The 17,467-nt window shown below is 39.7% G+C and overlaps 1 long non-coding RNA gene and 1 pseudogene across 1 annotated transcript; both read left to right on the top strand.

Annotated features, from left to right (window-relative positions):
- The window catches only part of LOC109195478 (leucine-rich repeat LGI family member 2-like), a 401,007-nt pseudogene that overhangs the window by 47,952 nt on the left and 335,588 nt on the right, over positions 1-17,467 (top strand).
- LOC102079350 (uncharacterized) lies at positions 4,652-12,032 on the top strand. Its single transcript, XR_270074.4, has 3 exons — positions 4,652-4,757; positions 8,964-9,012; positions 11,396-12,032. It is a non-coding gene; the product is annotated as an uncharacterized LOC102079350 (long non-coding RNA).

Raw genomic sequence — 17,467 nt, 5'->3', positions numbered from 1 at the left:
ATTACCTTTTACCTCGGTGTATTTAAAGTTAGTTTCAGTGGTTTTCTGTAACTTTAATCCTCACAGAGCTTCATTTGTTTAGATTTTGTAAAGTTCTGAATAAAGAAAAAAAAATCACAAGAATTTAATTTCTACATAATTGTTGTTTACACTGCGGTCACAGACACATCTGCTTGGCAGCTGAACATAGAAAAAGAGAAGCAGCAAAACACAGAGTCAATCTATTCCAAATACTGTGATGCTTACTCCATGATTGTACACATAATTTCCATGCATCAGTCCCCAGCTGTTGCAGTGAACATGCAGGGGTGAATTGTGCCAGCTGGCAAACAGTGTTAGGCTTTCACCGGTTTGTGCCCCATTATAGAAACAGCTTATTGCTGCAACATGTGCAACAATAAGCTGTTTATTTCCAAATATAATTACCATAAATATATGTTTTGAATGGTAGTAAGCAACCCTGCAAGACCCTGATGAATGTTTTTGAGGTTAAAGCCAGTGCTTTTCTTTTCATTTTGCTTCTATTGTCAGAGAAACACGAATGCAGACAGGAAATGATGAGGCTAATCATGGCAAACCCTTCCACTTCCTGTGACACCCATAGTATAGAAACTAGCTACACCCGAGCTAGCCGTCATGGACGGAGTTAATGGAGCTAACTGCCAACGTTATATCTTAGTTTGGGCAAGTAGAATATTCATATGTCTGAGTTAATCACAAATGCCCTTTTTTTCTTACAGGAAAGGTAAGTCCTTTAAAATGCTAGCATTCTGCTAATGCATGAAGACGATGGGTCAGGTAACGATGTAGGCCAGGACACGCTCACTCGATTGAACCCAATTCCAAACAACAGCTAAAACAGACATCGTTAAGTATCATTAAATCAGAGATTAAACTTAACGGTTGTGGTGGGTGAAGGTGTCTGCTGCTAGAAAATCTTCAGTTCATTCAAGTCCAAATTGCGCAAGCTCTGAATGCGCTCATGCTGCAGTGACATCCCATAAACTTACAGAAATATAATTAGCAATGATTAAAACCTAGTGACTGCTTTAAGGTTAGGCTAACCCCACAAAATATATATTTTTTAGGATACTGCTCCATGGTGCCCAATTCATTCATCCGAAGAGCAACCCCTGTGTAGCTGGAAGTCCAGAGTACGGAGTTAAAAGTTTAAAGGGCCAGTTATGCCAGTAATGCTACTCAATGCATTAAAGCAGGGATGTCATATTCATTTTAGATTGTGGGCCACACACAGCCCACTTTTGTGTTCTGGACCAGTGAAACCCTCCTTTCTGCCAGTGTAAGGAAGGTTAACTCTGCATTTCACTCGCTGCGCCCACGTCCTTATTTGAGGTTTGACAGCGTTTTAGTAGATAGAGGTGAATGGCTTGGACATGAATTGAGCTGCAGTTCTGGGAAGGCCTCGAAGGGGACTGGCGGCGGCTCCTGGGCCTGGCAGATCCCCATGAACTGAATAGAAGTGAAGAAGTTAATGAATTGAAAAGGGGAGGAAGGGTGGGGCACGTAAACAAGAACAAACAGCTTGTAGAGCTGGGGGAACATGTATAGATGAGAATCGGGGGTCCCGCTCCCAAAATTCAGATACTTTATCTCCAATAAATCCCTCAGAGATCTAAATATACGAAAAAAGTGCAATTTATAGAAAGCATATTGAAAGAAAAGCTAATGCAGTAAATAACAAATCTGTCTGCACAACTCTTTGGGTTTAAATGATAAGAAATAAATGTTTATTTTCAATTGTTTATTTTACCGGGGACAAACTGTACAAAGAATCAAAACCCATTTCTATATTAAGTACTAAAAAAACAACAACTGTTCTGTCATTTAATTGTTTATCTTTAACTTCATTACTTTGGTGTAGTATGAATGACCTCGGGGGAGGTCTCTATCAGCAGGAAAAACTTTAAAATCTATAAAAATACAATACTGGAGTCTTTGCCGTGCTGATTCTGGACCCTTAATCAGAGAAATCTTGATGATACACATGATTTGAGATATTTTAAAGATTTCTAAACTGAATGTAACGTCATTTGTTCAGTTTATCACTAGACATATAAAGAATTTCAGTGTGATCAAGAAATGAGAAACAGGAAATGAAACTGCTAGCGTAGTTATGTTAGGATTGGTTATTCTGGCAATATTAATCAATGTAGGCTTTCTAGCCTGTACGCAGCTGCAAACTGGCAGGAATGAATGAGGCTGAAAATCCACATTTTTTTCTGTTACTGTACAAACCCCCACAACATTTACTGTAAATCAAGCATATCCTAACTCAGGAGGTCTGGGAGACTTCTGCAACTTCTTGAGTTTCTGTTTTCAGGTTTTATAAAGTTTTCAATTTTTTGAGCACAACTTAATCCCCATAAGAAGACAAATGTTAGCAGTTGCTTATCTTGTTCTATTTTAAATAGAGTTTGTGTGCCTGTGCTTGTCTGGTTGTAACAGGGCTGTTGAGTTTTAAAATCTGAAATTTTTTCCCTGCATTTTCAATAAATAACAGCTGTACATGTTAATATATTCAGCTTCCTGTAGACCATAAAAAGTAATATGTGTACTTCAGCGTATGGATGGGGAATTTTTATAAATTTCTTTATGGGTGCATACATTTCTCTCCACACATAACAAACTGATGCAAAGCAATGTGAGCAGAAAGATTAATATTTGAATATCCACAATTTATTATACAGCAGATCCAAGTAAAGAAGTTCACGCCTCTGTTGGAGCCGAATCAGAAAGTCTACCAGCTGATTAGAACAAAAATGAGACCCAACATTCACTTTGGATGATGAATGAAGGCATTTTTCTCAATCTTTATTTAAGAAGTAGTTGGTGGTGCTGTTTTTCCCTCAAAACCTGAAACTCCACATTTCAGAAATGATTTGCAGCTGTCGGATACAAGGACTGCTTTTCAATAACGAACGTTTCAGCAGCTGAAGCACACAACAGTCACCTGGAGCAGGCAAACGCTGTTGGCGATGACAGTTTTAAAGGCAGACAATACACGGCTGGGTCCTGTAATGACTACCTGCATGCAACATGCATGCAAGAAAGCGCTGCGTGTTGCTAATTGTAGCTGTTGTCCTGTAAAGTTTGGACTTGTGCTGAGCTCTTGTGCTTGTGCTGGAATTAAAACGGTCTGCATCAGTCCAGCGTGTTTTTCTCCCAGCTGCGTCTGTGAGTTCAAAGGGTCTTACTTTCTTAAGTGTAGTGAAGGACCGAAGGTTTTACATTGTAGTGCAAGTCCTTTGACTGAATACTGCTTTATTTCTGTACAGAACTTTTTCATTTCTTTGCACACAAATATACAATGTGTGCAAGATCCAACTGATCCACAGTCTTTCAGTTACCATAGGAACATGCCTATCACATGCTGTTACAACAATTTAACTTCACTGGGCTTGGCGAGGCATTCATGTACTCCACCTTGCAAAGGCTGGATTCAAATTTTGCTTTTTTGGGTGTAATCTACATTTGGGGAATAATTATTGCTCACAAAGAAATGAACAGTCTCTAAATTTTATGGTTTATTCATTTTATATGGAGGCAACAAAATCCAAAATAAAAACATCACCTTAAAGTCATAAATTGATTTGGGCATCACTGAGTGAAATAAGTATTGGATCCCCAACCATCCACCCATAGATTACAGGTGATTACAATCAAGCAATCAGTCAATCAATTACAGATACTTGCTTTATGTATAAAGTACACTTAACATAATCAGTTTCTTTGACCTCTCCACCATTATGGGCTATATCAAAGGGCCATCAAAGGATGTGAGGGTTAGAAGTTAGCAGGAAGTTAGCTCGCTAGTTTCCACCTAAACATGATATAGCATGTTCTGACTGAGAGATTTCTGAAAAAAATTAAAATGTACAGCTCTGCCATCACTTCCAACATAAATGAAGACAGAAAACTAAACAGTGGTCAGGGGAATGCCAGCATGCATTTGAGGCTGCAAAATCTCTCCTTTGCAGTGCCCCGGTTCTGGCAGCCCCCAACTTCTCTCAGCCTTTCAAACTGGAAGTTGACGCCATTGCCACCGGAGCTGGTGCGGTGCTATTACAGGATGACGCAGGGGGTGTGTGTCACCCAGTCTGCTACTATTCTGTAAAGTTCAAGCGCCATCAGCTAAACTACTCCACCATAGTAAAAGAAGCTCTAGCGCTGCTGATGGCCTTGCAGCACTTCACTGTGTATGTGGGCTCTAGCTCCTTTCCAGTAACTGTGTATACAGATCACAATCCCCTTACGTATGTACAACCACAACCAGCGGCTAATGCGCTGGGCATTGCTGGTGCAAGATTATGATCTGGTTATCCAACACAAGAAAGGGAGTGAAAATCTGGTGGCTGATGCACTCTCACGCAGCGCATAGTGATGAGTTTATTCTGTGTTTTGTATAGTGTGAATATAAGGTGGGGGGAATGTTACATCCTGTGAGGCTGTGGGAGTGTGTGGGCGTGGTGTTGTTTTCTCCCTCTCCTCCTCCTTCTTTCTTGCCCCTCCCCTTGTCTCTCTCCGCCCCTGCCTCCTCCTTTAGGACACACCTGCTGCTCATCTGCCCTCATTTATCACCAATTACCCCCCAGAGGTGATATAAGCTGGAGGAGAGCAGTGTGGGTGTGGGAGATGCTTCTGGTGGATTTCCTCTGTGCTGGTCAGTGTGTGAGTCTGGTCTAGGTGTGGAAAAGGCCTGCTGTATGTGTGTCCATCCCCACCGTGCGTGGCTCTTTGTGAGTAGCTCTTAACCGAGCAGTGGTTTTGCTTAAGTGACGGCGGCCTCCATTATTTTGTTTGGCCTGCCTGGTTATTGCTAAGAGCAGTGTTGCTGTCTTTTTCTGTTGAAGCCTTATAGTTGTTTTCTTTGTTGAAGTGGTCACCATCTCTTTGGGTTGGCCTGTCTGATTTATCATTAAAGCAGTGTTGCTGTCTCTTTTTGTTGTTACTGTTTATATGAATATTGAGTTAATTGATCATAATAAAGATTTATTTTGTGTTACATACCTCTGCCTGGCGTTCTTTTCATTTCAACCCGGATCCAACTGTTACTGTCCCCCACCCTCTATAATGATGTGCTACGTGATCGCTAGCAACACAGTTTTGTTAGCATAACATAAACACAGTGAAGCTGGAGGATGAACGCTAACTTTTTTCCACTCGATAAAAGTTAAAATGAGAGTTCCCGATGGTTAGGGACAAATGCAATCACATGGCAGGATGCTGTAAATGGACCAAACTTCAGTCAGGAGAACAACTGAGATAATCCATCCACAATACGAGGTTAGTTATTAATATACAGCAACAACATGGGAATAGAGAAGCTACAACCACCAAACACACCGAAAACAAGCCGTGATTAAACGAGCAGTTACGTAAATGCGCAGAAGAGCGCTAAACAAACAAAACTGAACTGGAAATTCTCCAGTCTTCATGTAACTGGCTAAAGATAGGCTGGTTTACTTCCAGAGCTATCACTGACTCCACACACCAAGTTTCACCACGATCAGACCAAAATTCACTGAATGAGCCGCAAAAGAAGACCACAAAAACACATAGTGGCGCAAATGCGCTAAGACAGAGATTGGCTTATCGTCCCGAATTCCTCCGTTATTTTCAGCGGTAGCCGGTAGCCACATGATTATCAGAAGTTACCATGCCTAACTAGCTGCATCAGAGCAGTTTTCCCTCAACAACCTCCATTTTAGACCCACCTATAGACACGTGACTGGACAGACGCCACATGCAGCAAATTTGGGCCCACGTGGATTTTGGCATTGCAACGTCTGATTGGTTGAAGTGACGTGAACATGGCATCGTTACTTTGATTCTATTGGCTAAAACAATTAAAAAGAGGTGTCAATCATGCAAATTGACCAAAAGAAACCAAAGTTACAGCCCCTCAGAGTTTAAAGGGCCAGAGGCCAATTAAACTCTTCATGCGCACTGCAGAAAAGGGCCATTGCCATGTAAATGTGTGGTTAATTCTTCAAAAATATATAATAAAAAAAAGAGCATTTTTAGGCCTGTTAATAAATTAATTAATTTCTGCTCTTTAATACCTAAAAAAAAAGTCAACTGGCATGGTGTCCAATGTGTGCCAAAATTGGACATTTTTGTACAACATCCGGATATTCATGTATTGACAGGGCTGTAGTTTTTCACTGTTTCACTTTAGAAACATAAATCTTTGCACAGATGATGTTTATATGTTGGTTACTGAAATTCTAGAACCAAATGTGATCTGAGGCATATTTTTAAAAGAGTTATATGCTAAAAATTAAAAAAAAAAAATTAGGCGAGAATAAAATATACTTACTTTTTCTGTGTTCCAGTCTCAGTAACTTTGACACAGTAATATCTGCTTCAATATTTACACCTCTGATGAAATCTCACAAGTGTTAGCTTTATTTTGATACCAAGATTGTAAGGACAGAGTTTGTAATTGCAGAGAAATAATCAATTAAATTTGGGCATTACATTTTCCAGCAGGAAGCTCAGAAACCCCCTTGGGGCTTAAGAGGTTAAAATAAATTCTTGAGGTGCTCTGTCACACGGAGAGTGTTTCTCTTTTACATGACAACATCGGTCCTGGATTTTAGTTGTAACTTGTTTTTGATAAACACAGAACCATCTTGCTAAAATCTACTGTGTGAATCCTTTTACTGGCTGAAATGCCACTCTTGCTTTTATCAAATCTCATCGTGCCCTTCAGTCCTGATTGTGAAGCCGTTTCACTCAGATCATTCTAGGACAAATTCAATTTTTTAAAGGTGACCTACTAATTAAATTCTCAGAGTTTAATATGCTTCATCCAAGCCTCGATCCAATAAATCATTTCCTGTGTAAATGTGTTTAACTGAGATAAAGGAGACAAAGTACAACATTTCAGAGGCGCTTTCACCTCATGTTGGGGTGTTGGGCTTCATGTTTGCATGTCACCTCCAGCAGGGGGGGCTGACCTCTCAGAGCTCATTGCTTCAGCTGCTTCAGGTTATCCAGCTGTCTGACAGAATCAGTCTCCATCTCAGTGTGCGTGTCAGGCCTGCCTTAATATAGCTTTCATAGTCAATAAAAGTCCTTTCTCTTAATTAATCAATTTATCCAGCATCGGTTATGCCAGCAGTCCAACCCCTCGCTGATACAAGTAAAAACATTTTAAAATCCGAGCTGTACACAACAACATCAGAGATGAAACTTTGATATCTTTCGGTGTGAGACGTGTGAGAGCGGCATAAAGTGTCGTAGCTCAAAATTGAATTTCATTAAAGGTCGTCTCGGGGGAGCAAAGATCAAACCTGTGAGGAGGAGAAAAAGAAAATGTTTGGAATCAATTTCACGCCTCCGTGAAGAATAATTACTGTGGATTTTAAACATTATGATATTAAGATAAGCGCCTTTCAGCCTGTCACAGCGGAACGCATTTAGTCTACTGGTTTATCACGCCTGCCTGTTTTGTGTTAATTACTAAATTACTGATGAGTTTATCTGCCATGAAAAACCTTTTTTCACCTCCTACTCCTGCCTGTGATTTACCAAGAGATGGATGGATAGATAGATAGATAGATAGATAGATAGATATGGCGCTAAATGCACCTAAATTCCCTTGAGATTTGTCTCTGAATTATTCACATCTAAAAATGTATATCCATGTGCAACACACCTACATGTATTATCCCTACAGGGTCCACAACCAGCTTCAGTATTGGAGACACTGGTTAGATTTTTTTTTTAAAGGAGCTTTAACTTGTAGGTTTTCCTTAGTCTCAGCTTTTCCCAAGCAGCCATTTTTATCCAGAGTCCATCCTTTATTTAGAGGCAGGATGACAAAACTAATGGACACAATATTTATTAATAACTCAAAGGCACAAACATGCTGCATTTGATGAGAACTAAAGTGGAAGGTGGATATCTGAGCTTTAGTGGCCCTGCGATTAGCCTGCGCTGCTTCTGGTTGAGGTTAGTGGGATTATCAGTTGACTAAAAGCTCCCCACCAACAAACTGAGTCTAAAGTAGCATTTTGAAGACAGGATTTCATTTTCTTTGCTTTGTCCACGGGATTGCTTTTTTATATGAGTGAAGCAATAAAGTGAAAAGGTACACTATAGCCATAAATTGACAGGGCCTCGACTGTAGCGGTCCGTAGGGAGCCCGGCGCTTGTGCTACAGATGATAATTATGTTTTGTGGACCGCTCTCTGCTCTCTGCATTATGTTACTGTTTCAGAGGTGATGGGAAATGCTAATGGTTAGCAGTGTGGGAGACTAAAAGTTGTGCGAGAAAGCAAGTGTGACAGGCAGAGTGGGTGAGTCATTTGAAAGGTCAGCACTGTATTAGCTCTCGTTGTGCTTTTGAATTAAGTAATCTGATGAACTTTCTGCATATCGATGTGTTTTTTTTCTTTCTTTTTTTGCTGTGACTGAAGTAAAGCAGATGCTACACGATTGGTTTTAGTGCGAGTGAGAAAATTCAGCTTTTCGTTTTTGTTCTGTTTTTATGTTATTTTATTTCCCATTTTATTTTGGTAGGGAAATGAAAAAAATAAGCTGATTGTGTTTTTAATTTCTAATTCTGTGTGTCTCCCGTTAAATGAAAATGTATCACCTTATCCTCCCTTAAACATTTTTGTATTTCAAGCCAGCGGTAGATGACAGAAAAAAGCACAAACATAAAGAGAAACCCTACAGAGATTCTCAGCTGTACTGCTTCTTTTCTTAAAATGTATTTTCCTACATAAACATTCGTCCTAATATATCTAGCCTCTTTTATTGTCACACAGAAAAGAGCCCGCAGCTGCAGGGGAGTAATTGCACCAAGATATTTCAGTGCTATTTCTTCCCTGCCAAGGCTGTTTGAGCCTGTTTCATTTCTGAATTATAATACAGAGGTAATTTTTTTTTGTTTCCTCTGATGAATTAAAGTTTTATTACTCTTTTTGCAGTTGTGCCTTTGGTCTACCATGTTTGCTGAGGGACCAGGGGGAGGCAACGGTAAGCCGTCGGCAGCTGCTGTATGACACGCTCAAAGACTTTTTCATAATTTCTGTCTGCATGTGAAGCTAAAACCTGTCAGTTACTCTTAAAGTGAGAATACTCAAGTTTTTCTACTATAAGCAATGAATGCCAACCTGCTAATTTCAGTATACTCTTAGTCCATCTTAGCAAGTTCTTGATTCTGGTGAATTTTCATTGCGTAAACACAGATTTGGGCTTTAGTTAAGTCTTGTAATTACTTCCAGGACTAGCTGGCTATCTGGAACAGGCTCTGACCAGTAACACAACATGAAAAAATTCCCGACAGTTAATTGTAGTTTACAGACTGTAAAGCCTACATGTAAAAAGTTGCCAGAAATTGACAGCTGGCTGGGCAACTGGGCAACTGAGCTGTAGTTAGGAGGCTGATTTAGTGGAAAATGTAAATATTGCAGTCTACTTTAAAACAAGATTCATAATGCCTCTGACCTTACATTCATTTGGTTTTAAAAAGCAACCTTTGTGATGCTAATTTAATCTTGTTCAGCAATAATTAGATTAAAATGATTTCCTGACTGACAGTATGGATAGATGGGCAGGTTCTACTAAAACAAACAAACAAACAAACAAAATATCAGATGGCCAGAGCATTTTTAAAAAATGAAATGAAAGTGAATGCACATGAAACATGATGTCATTTAAAGTTGTGACCTATTTCTGCAAACAGGTTCATCAGAGTAAAATGCCCTGTTCCTTAATTTGCATACCCACATAAAAACATAAACAGTATAAACAATGGACATTAAGTTTGTCAATGGAAAATTGTTTGTTGTTGATTACTATTGTTTGTTGGAGATTTCCTCCAACAAAGTTCAATTCAATTTATTTATACAGTACCAGTAACAATAATGGTCACCCAAAGACACTTTATATTAAAGCGTAATGACCCACACATTGGAGGAGGCTACAGTTTAATAATTAGTAATACTGGGTTAAATGTCCAAAATCAACAGTGATGTACAAGTGAAGAAAAATCTGTTATGTATGGCTCCTGCTGTAAAAGGGAATTAATTTTTTTTTACTATTTCCAGTTGCCTACATGATAGAGACTTTGCCTCCACACAAAACTCCCAGTAGCTCTTTGTGGATTTACACAACTGAATTCAAGAAGATATACAAATTTTGACCAGCTATCAGGGCTGATGTCCATCTCCTACACTGACACTACACTGTTTAAACTGTCTTTACACTAAACAGTTGGTGTAAAGGTGGAATTCAGTGAATGAATCTAAACATCATCATCATCTTAAATGCAAATTCATCTCTGCTTCACTTGATGTAACCTAAATCTGAGCACCACAGTCACTGTGCACCAGTCCAACACAGAGCTTTACACCACGTTAATGCAAGTCAAACTGTTTATCCTTAGTTTGTTTTGCAGGCTGTTTCACAATAATTTATCAAAGCACATCATATACAGATCCAATATGTGATTAAAATGATGACGTTACATGCAAGCTTAAAATTTGCAGTTTATCGAGCGTCACTGAGCAGTAGATCTAACCTCTCTTCTTCCTCTCCTGTCCTGTTTGTCTTCCTTTTCTTCACCTCAGAGTGAAGTTAGCTCGCACTCTTTTCTCTCCCTGTGAAATACAGCAGCAACACGCTGTGCGACAAACTGCACACAAACAGTTTGTGCGTTTGCTGATGTTTGTTGAGCTGATAGAAATGTTGCGTTTAAAATTATCTGACACTTAAAAAAACGCTAGCTACACCACCGCAACCACAGCTTACGTACACCTGCACTCCATCCAGAGTATAAATACTATAAATGATTACTGTTAAACCTAAGGTAATGAGCCTCCTATGAAAATGTAAGAAGTAGCAAGTGGTTAGGGTTCGAGCTCTCTGTTCCTTCAAACTGTCAGCAGGAAGTTTGCAGGTCAGCAGCCTTTGTTTTCATGCGTTTAGCTTCAGGAGCTTGGTATGGAGCCACTGAAATCAGTTTATTTCAGTGCAAGACGACAATCCACTTGATGTGACTGAAGAGTCAGTATATTGAACCTTGTGTTGTCATTTTTTACCGTGCTTGTTTTTCTAAGGCCATGAATGAATCTGCAAGCTCAAATAGTAACTTAATTTTCTCTCTTTCTCCAATCTGAAAGCGAAGCCATGGAACAAAATAAAAACCGAGCCTGTTCAGCATTGCCATAAAACAGACATCCGTTACGTCTCTCAACAACTGCTCTTTCCTTCCATAAACCCCATAAAAAGGGAGATATTGATGGTTGTCAGCTGATCTGATCAATGTTGGCTGGCCACTTCTTTAATTCATTAACCACATGGTGCATGGGCTTTCAGATGCAATCTATCCTTGAATAACAGTGAGCTGCCCTGACAGGCTTTGTCATCGATCTGCCGCAGCTCGGCGGCTCCGCCAGCAGAGATCAAACCCGCCGGTAAACCTGGGGATGCCGGCTGTTTGTCACCGTCGACTCACACCAACAGGAACAAGGACGGGAGCGGGAAGAGGAGGGAGGGAGGAGGAGACGGAGTGGGAATAAGGGACAGCTGTGGTTTTTGCTGGATATTTGCACGAAGATACAGTAAGCACAGACAGTGGAAAGTAGAGACGGAGAACTGGAGACAGACAAACACACATGGACAGATGGAGACTTAGAGAAAAGCTGACAAGGGGAGCGAAAGAAAAGAAATGAGGGATGGAAGCTGACAGATGCACAGATAAACAAACTGTGGGAGTTGGGGGTAAAGGAGCTGGAGGCACCCTGGGGTGTTCAGTGATCAAAAACCAGTAAACTACATTGTTGTTATTCAGTTGGCATTTCTTCATGTTTTGCGGGTGGCGATTTTTAGCTGACTTGCTACAAAGCTTCTTGGCCTTGGAGGCTGCGAGGGAGACCCGGGCAGAGCGGGAGTTTCACCGATGCTTGAATCAGCGCGGCGGAGGTTTGTGCTGACAGTCCCTCAGCGAGGCCTCGGCACCCTCTCTTCCAAAGAGCAGGGGGGATATCATTACGACCTATAGTCCATGAATGGCAAAGAAGAGAATAAGAATAAGAGAGACAGTGCAGGTGAATAAGCTAACTGAAATTATCTCCCCTGTACATTTATTACACCCTCAGCACAGCAGTGCCAAACCGTTGCACCGAGTCTGTGAGGCACACTTTAGATTCAGGACACGGAGAGCATCTGCAGTCTGTTCATCAAAAGTTTAAAATGAAAAGCTTCAGTATGAGCGCTGCTGTTTCAAAGCAAAGTTTTCAAATATCCACCCTGTCTGTATGTAACTTAGAGAATTGACGGCATTTTTTTTACTGTTTAGACGAGGATCACTGCAGATAAAATCTGCAAATATTACATAAAGACATTCACCAAAGATGACAAACAGACTATTTGCAATGTATGCAGTGCTGCATTTGATGCACTGCTTGTCGAAAGAGCCACAGTCAACAGCTCAGAGCTTGTTTGTTGGCAGAGCTGGAACAATAGATGTCACACGGCTTGTAAATTCACAAAGTTGCTCTCATTTCGTGCCACTAAATTCATGTTAGAGTATGACAAAGAGCTTAGAACTGTTTCTCGTCTCTGGAGGACTGTCAGTGTTTTTTGGGAGAAATATTCCCTCAGCAAACCAGCTGCTTAAGATTTAAACCAAAGTAAAGAGGAAGATCATGGTTTGATGGGAATTTGGCATACGTCTTTTAAGTATTTTGAATGCTTTATATTTCACAATTTTGTGGATACAAACTTTTGTGTGTGTGTGTTCAAAGGCGACGAGTCTGTCAAAGTGTTTCTCTGCTTCAGGGTTTATGTAAAATTTAAGATTTTAATAAGATAAGATTTTTTTTTATTATCATTTTTTTTTCACCAGAACTATTTTACTTTAATGTTACTATTCTTTAAATACTTACAGAAGCTAATGAGTTTTTTTTTTAATTAAAAATGGCATTTAAAGTGAATTTGCTAAAACAGATGTACAATTTCTTACTTTAAATTCAGAAGAGAAGCGTCATAGAGTTCAATGATATTGACCATATTATGAATGGAAAACCACACTCACTCACACACACATACACACTCACACCCCACAAACATCCACACAATTTAACACACACTGTTGAGCGTTTGCTTTGAAGCATCTGCGATCCAGAATATTCCTCCCAGCATGAATTTCTCACGGTTGCTACATCTTAAACTCTTGTGCTCTGGCTGCGGGCTGGAACGACACTTCACAGGTCAGGCTCGAAATCTCTTTGACCCAAATACTCTCAGGTTGCTGTCACACACTGAGACAATCATCTGGGCTTTCAAGGTTTAAACCAAAGCAACATCCCTGTTATAATCTCAGGCATAGATGATTATGCTCTATATGAAGGAACATAAGCTTTTTTGCCTTGGGTGGTTCTTTTATATAACAAATTAAAAAAAAAAAAAAAAAGATAAATGAAAAGAAATCTGTTTTTATAGAAGGAAAGGAGTCCCAGCTTTGTCAGGTTCACATAATATTTACTGAAGGTCAGTTTGCTGCAGCTGAGTGGAAGAGAAATGAGAGGAGAGACGAGATGACACATCTTTTGTCTGTGAAAGCAACACACCATCGTCTTTGTGAAACAAGGATAACTGGCAGAACCATCTTGTTTTGCCTTCTGCAGCAATCTTGGAAAAACAGACTCCCAGCGAGTGTTTTTATTCTGTTTCGCTCGCAGCTGGATGGCTTACTCTATCCCCCCGAGGTACACATGTATCACGTATCTTACCTTTTGTTCTTTGCTGATGAAACGCTCCTCTGTCACGCCAACATATTCCACAACAGTAAATGTGATCAAATGGAAGACTAGCCTTTTTTTTGTCCACATGTGCCTGATCAAGTAAAATTTTTAGTTGATGATAAGTGTGGATACGTGTTTCAGGAATAGTTTTAGGAGCTGAGAAGACTGATGCTACTCGCATGTTTGTCAGTGAAATATTAAATATGTATTATAGCCAAGAGCCAGTTACCATAGCTCAGTATAGCACAAAACAGTGTAAAAATCTCAGTGTTTGGACAAGTTGCTGACAGACACGCTGTAACTCTGTGTTAAATACATTTATTTTGGGGGTTGCTCAGTTGTTTTCAAATAGCCACTATTGTATAAGGTACACCATATAAATGTTTCACATTAAACTCGCTGTTACAAAATGAAGAACTTCTTCGTATTATATTGTCTTAAAGGGAGCATCAGGGAAGTTAAAGCTGGTGCGCTTCAGCTACGAAGTCTTTCACGTTGTGTCATCATGAGTTGTTCTGTGTTTGTTCTTCTACCATATTTTGTGTTATGTGTTAGTTGAAGATGTGTCACCATGAGACTAGCTGGTTGCTGTGCTGTTGTGTTCCTGTGGTGATCCCTGACTCATCACAGGGAGGTTTGAATAGGCTGTTGCTTCTCGTTAATATAAAGAGCCATGCAGAGGAAACCAGCTGATTGGTGTTCTCTCTTGATTTCAGTAACTTTAGCAGAACTTACAAGAAAAGGTCAACATGAGGTAAAAAATATAGATCACAGGTGGGGAGTATCAAAGTACAAATACTTAAATGGAATTTTCAGGTATCTGTACTTGAGTTGTTCAGTTCAGTTCACTTCAGTTTTATTTATATAGCGCCAATTCACATCAGCAGTCACCTCACGGAGCATTATGCAAGGTAAAGAGCCAAAGAGACCCCAACAATCTGAGGACCTCCATGAACAAGCACTTGGCAACAGTGGGGAGAAAAAACTCCCTTTTAACAGAAGGAAATCTGCAGAACCAGGCTCAGGGAGGGCCTGACCATTTCAGTGTGAGGAGGAGGAAAAGAGAGCAAAGAGAGACAAGACAAAGGTGAACTACAGGAGAGCGATCTGAGTTTAATAATGACAAATAACAATAATAAATATAATAATAAAATGTAATAAAGAATTGTATTTTTTAAATTTTATTTGATAAAAATAAGTTATCACTAAATGTGAATAAAAAACATGTTTAAAGCAAATTAACAACATTTGACTGTTCTCTTATTATACCTTATTTAAGTTAACATGAGGCACAGTGAGGAATTACATGTAAAATGTTATTATAATCACAGTATATTCTGCAAAAAAAAAGAGCCATAAGAATTGCACATAAGTCAGAAACACTAAACACAGAAACTCTATTTTCTTACAGTCAAAACTGTAAAAATTCTTTGACCTTGTAGAATTGAAAGCAGCAAAAACAACGCATCAAGCGAGGAACAATCTGTTGCCAGTAGATATTCAGACAATTTTGTGATAGCGTGGGGGCTGCAATTTAAGGGGCACATCACATTTAAAGACGCACAGCATTCAGATGACTAGGAGATTTTCTTTATAATGTGGAGAAAAACTGTGGAGCAGACTAAGTGTGGAACTGAAGCAGTGTCCAGACATGAAAAAGTTTAAAAATGAAAATAATGATATTATTGTTACCAGGTACAGGGATATAGAGGCGAGGTTAAGTTTAATAATATGGATTGTTGTGTATATATATATGTGTGTGTGTGTGTGTGTGTGTGTGTGTGTGTGTGTGTGTGTGTGCAGACGTGTTTTTTTCTTTACGTGTAAATGTGTGTACACGATTACACATAAATCAATATTGAGCTGATAGTTATCAAACAGATTAAATAAGTTCATACTTCATCCTGCTCATTTTCAAACATGTAAAGTGACCAGTATAGTGATGTGGGAGACAACACAGTGTCCTTTTTCCTTAGTTTACCAGTCTACACATTTTTGTGGCTTATTTTTATTGTTATTGTTATTTTCTATATTATTTATTGTGTGAAATCAGTCAATCAATTAACATCCACTCGCCATTCAGTGAAGGGATGTACATTTTCCCATAGCAACCATTGGTTTCCAGGGGTGTCACTAACTGATCTCTACACCTGCATGACTGGGGCTGTAGCATTAAATTCATAGACAGCCAGGAACCTCCAGCAACTCCTTGCCAACCAGTTGGGAAATACTAATTTAAACTTAGTGACCAGCAGTTGCTGACTGGTCTCTCATTCTGTGTGACTGGGGCCTAAAGGACTTGATGCTCATGAAAGGCTTTAGAGACCCTGATGGCTGAATTTGTCACCAATGGACAGAGCAATGCTGTCTGCTTCCTCCAAGCTCTCATATTATATGTGACACACCGGAGGTGGTAAGAGATGCAGTATCGGGGTGTGATGCTTACCACGGTTGCCTTATAGCAAGGTCATGGGTTTGAATCAATGTGCTGTTTGCAGGTTCTCTGCTTGTCTGTGTGGCTTCCCTCCAGGTACTCTGCATTCCTCCCACAGACAAGCAGTTAGTGGATTCCCCCCCACTAAATAATTTATCATATATTCATATCATTATATGCCCATAGATGTGAGTGTGAAAGGTTGTCTGGCTCTCTTTGTTAGCTCTGTATCAGACTGAGAACCTGTCCAGGGTGTGTGGCAGCTTGGATAAGCTCCAGCCCCCCCGTGACCCTGAATTGGATAAGTGGGAGAAGATGGATGGATGGATGAATGAATGAATGGATGGATGGATGGATGGATCGTAGGATCAAACTTCTCATCTTATAGTGAGAGATAAATGTGAGGTCCTTTCGAGGAAAGTTTACCCCCTCCCGGTTAGTTGTTGATGCTATATACATAAGACATCGTGGATGAAATTAAATATTTGGCTGATGGTAAGGAATGTTTGATTTATGATGCTAATTCACGTATTGATTGCTTTTCCCCTTACTTGTAACATGGCAATAGGCAGTGATGGTTAATTGCTCTCTATTTATAGTAAGTCAGATTAGTTAGACATTTAACTGTAACCCCAATAAAAAGAGAGAAAATAGACACTGACTTGTGTAATAACAATAAAGAGTTATCATCAATTAGTTTGAATAATAAAATACAACAGATCATTGCAGCGTCCATGTTGGCTCCGAATTCTGAATTGGTACCATGAGAGGATCACATGAATGTGATATTACTTCCTGCAGTTTCTCCCATCATTCCTTTTAAGATCCTTTTAAAGCAGCAAGAACAGAGAATTACATGAAACCACTCTTACTCTCAATCGCTCGCCCCTACACAATGTTTCCTAATGTACTCCCTGAGCTGCTGCTGGTACACTTTCTTTTCTCTTGCACTCATTTTTATCTCTATTTGCTTATTATTTACTGTTTAAAAAAAGAATCAATGCACTGTGGAGGCTTGGGGTAGAGAGTGATGTGAAATACACTGGAAAATTGCAGAGCTGATCATTATCTGTAGCGGGGCTTTGTATCTGGCAGTTTATGTGCTTTTAATTTGGTCTGTCTCTGAAGCATGGAGCTGACCGGTCTGCGGCTCGTAGGCGGACGTAATGAAACAGATGCTTGGCAGATGTCAAGGTTAAAACACGTGTGAAGGAATTCACTTTCTGTTTAACAGGCTGTTGAAAGCGTG

Source organism: Oreochromis niloticus, linkage group LG18 (genome assembly GCF_001858045.2).
Source record: "Oreochromis niloticus isolate F11D_XX linkage group LG18, O_niloticus_UMD_NMBU, whole genome shotgun sequence".
In the NCBI taxonomy this organism is placed as follows: domain Eukaryota; kingdom Metazoa; phylum Chordata; class Actinopteri; order Cichliformes; family Cichlidae; genus Oreochromis; species Oreochromis niloticus.
The sequence above is the reverse complement of the archived record's forward strand: the minus strand, read 5'-3'. Positions and strand labels throughout refer to the sequence as shown.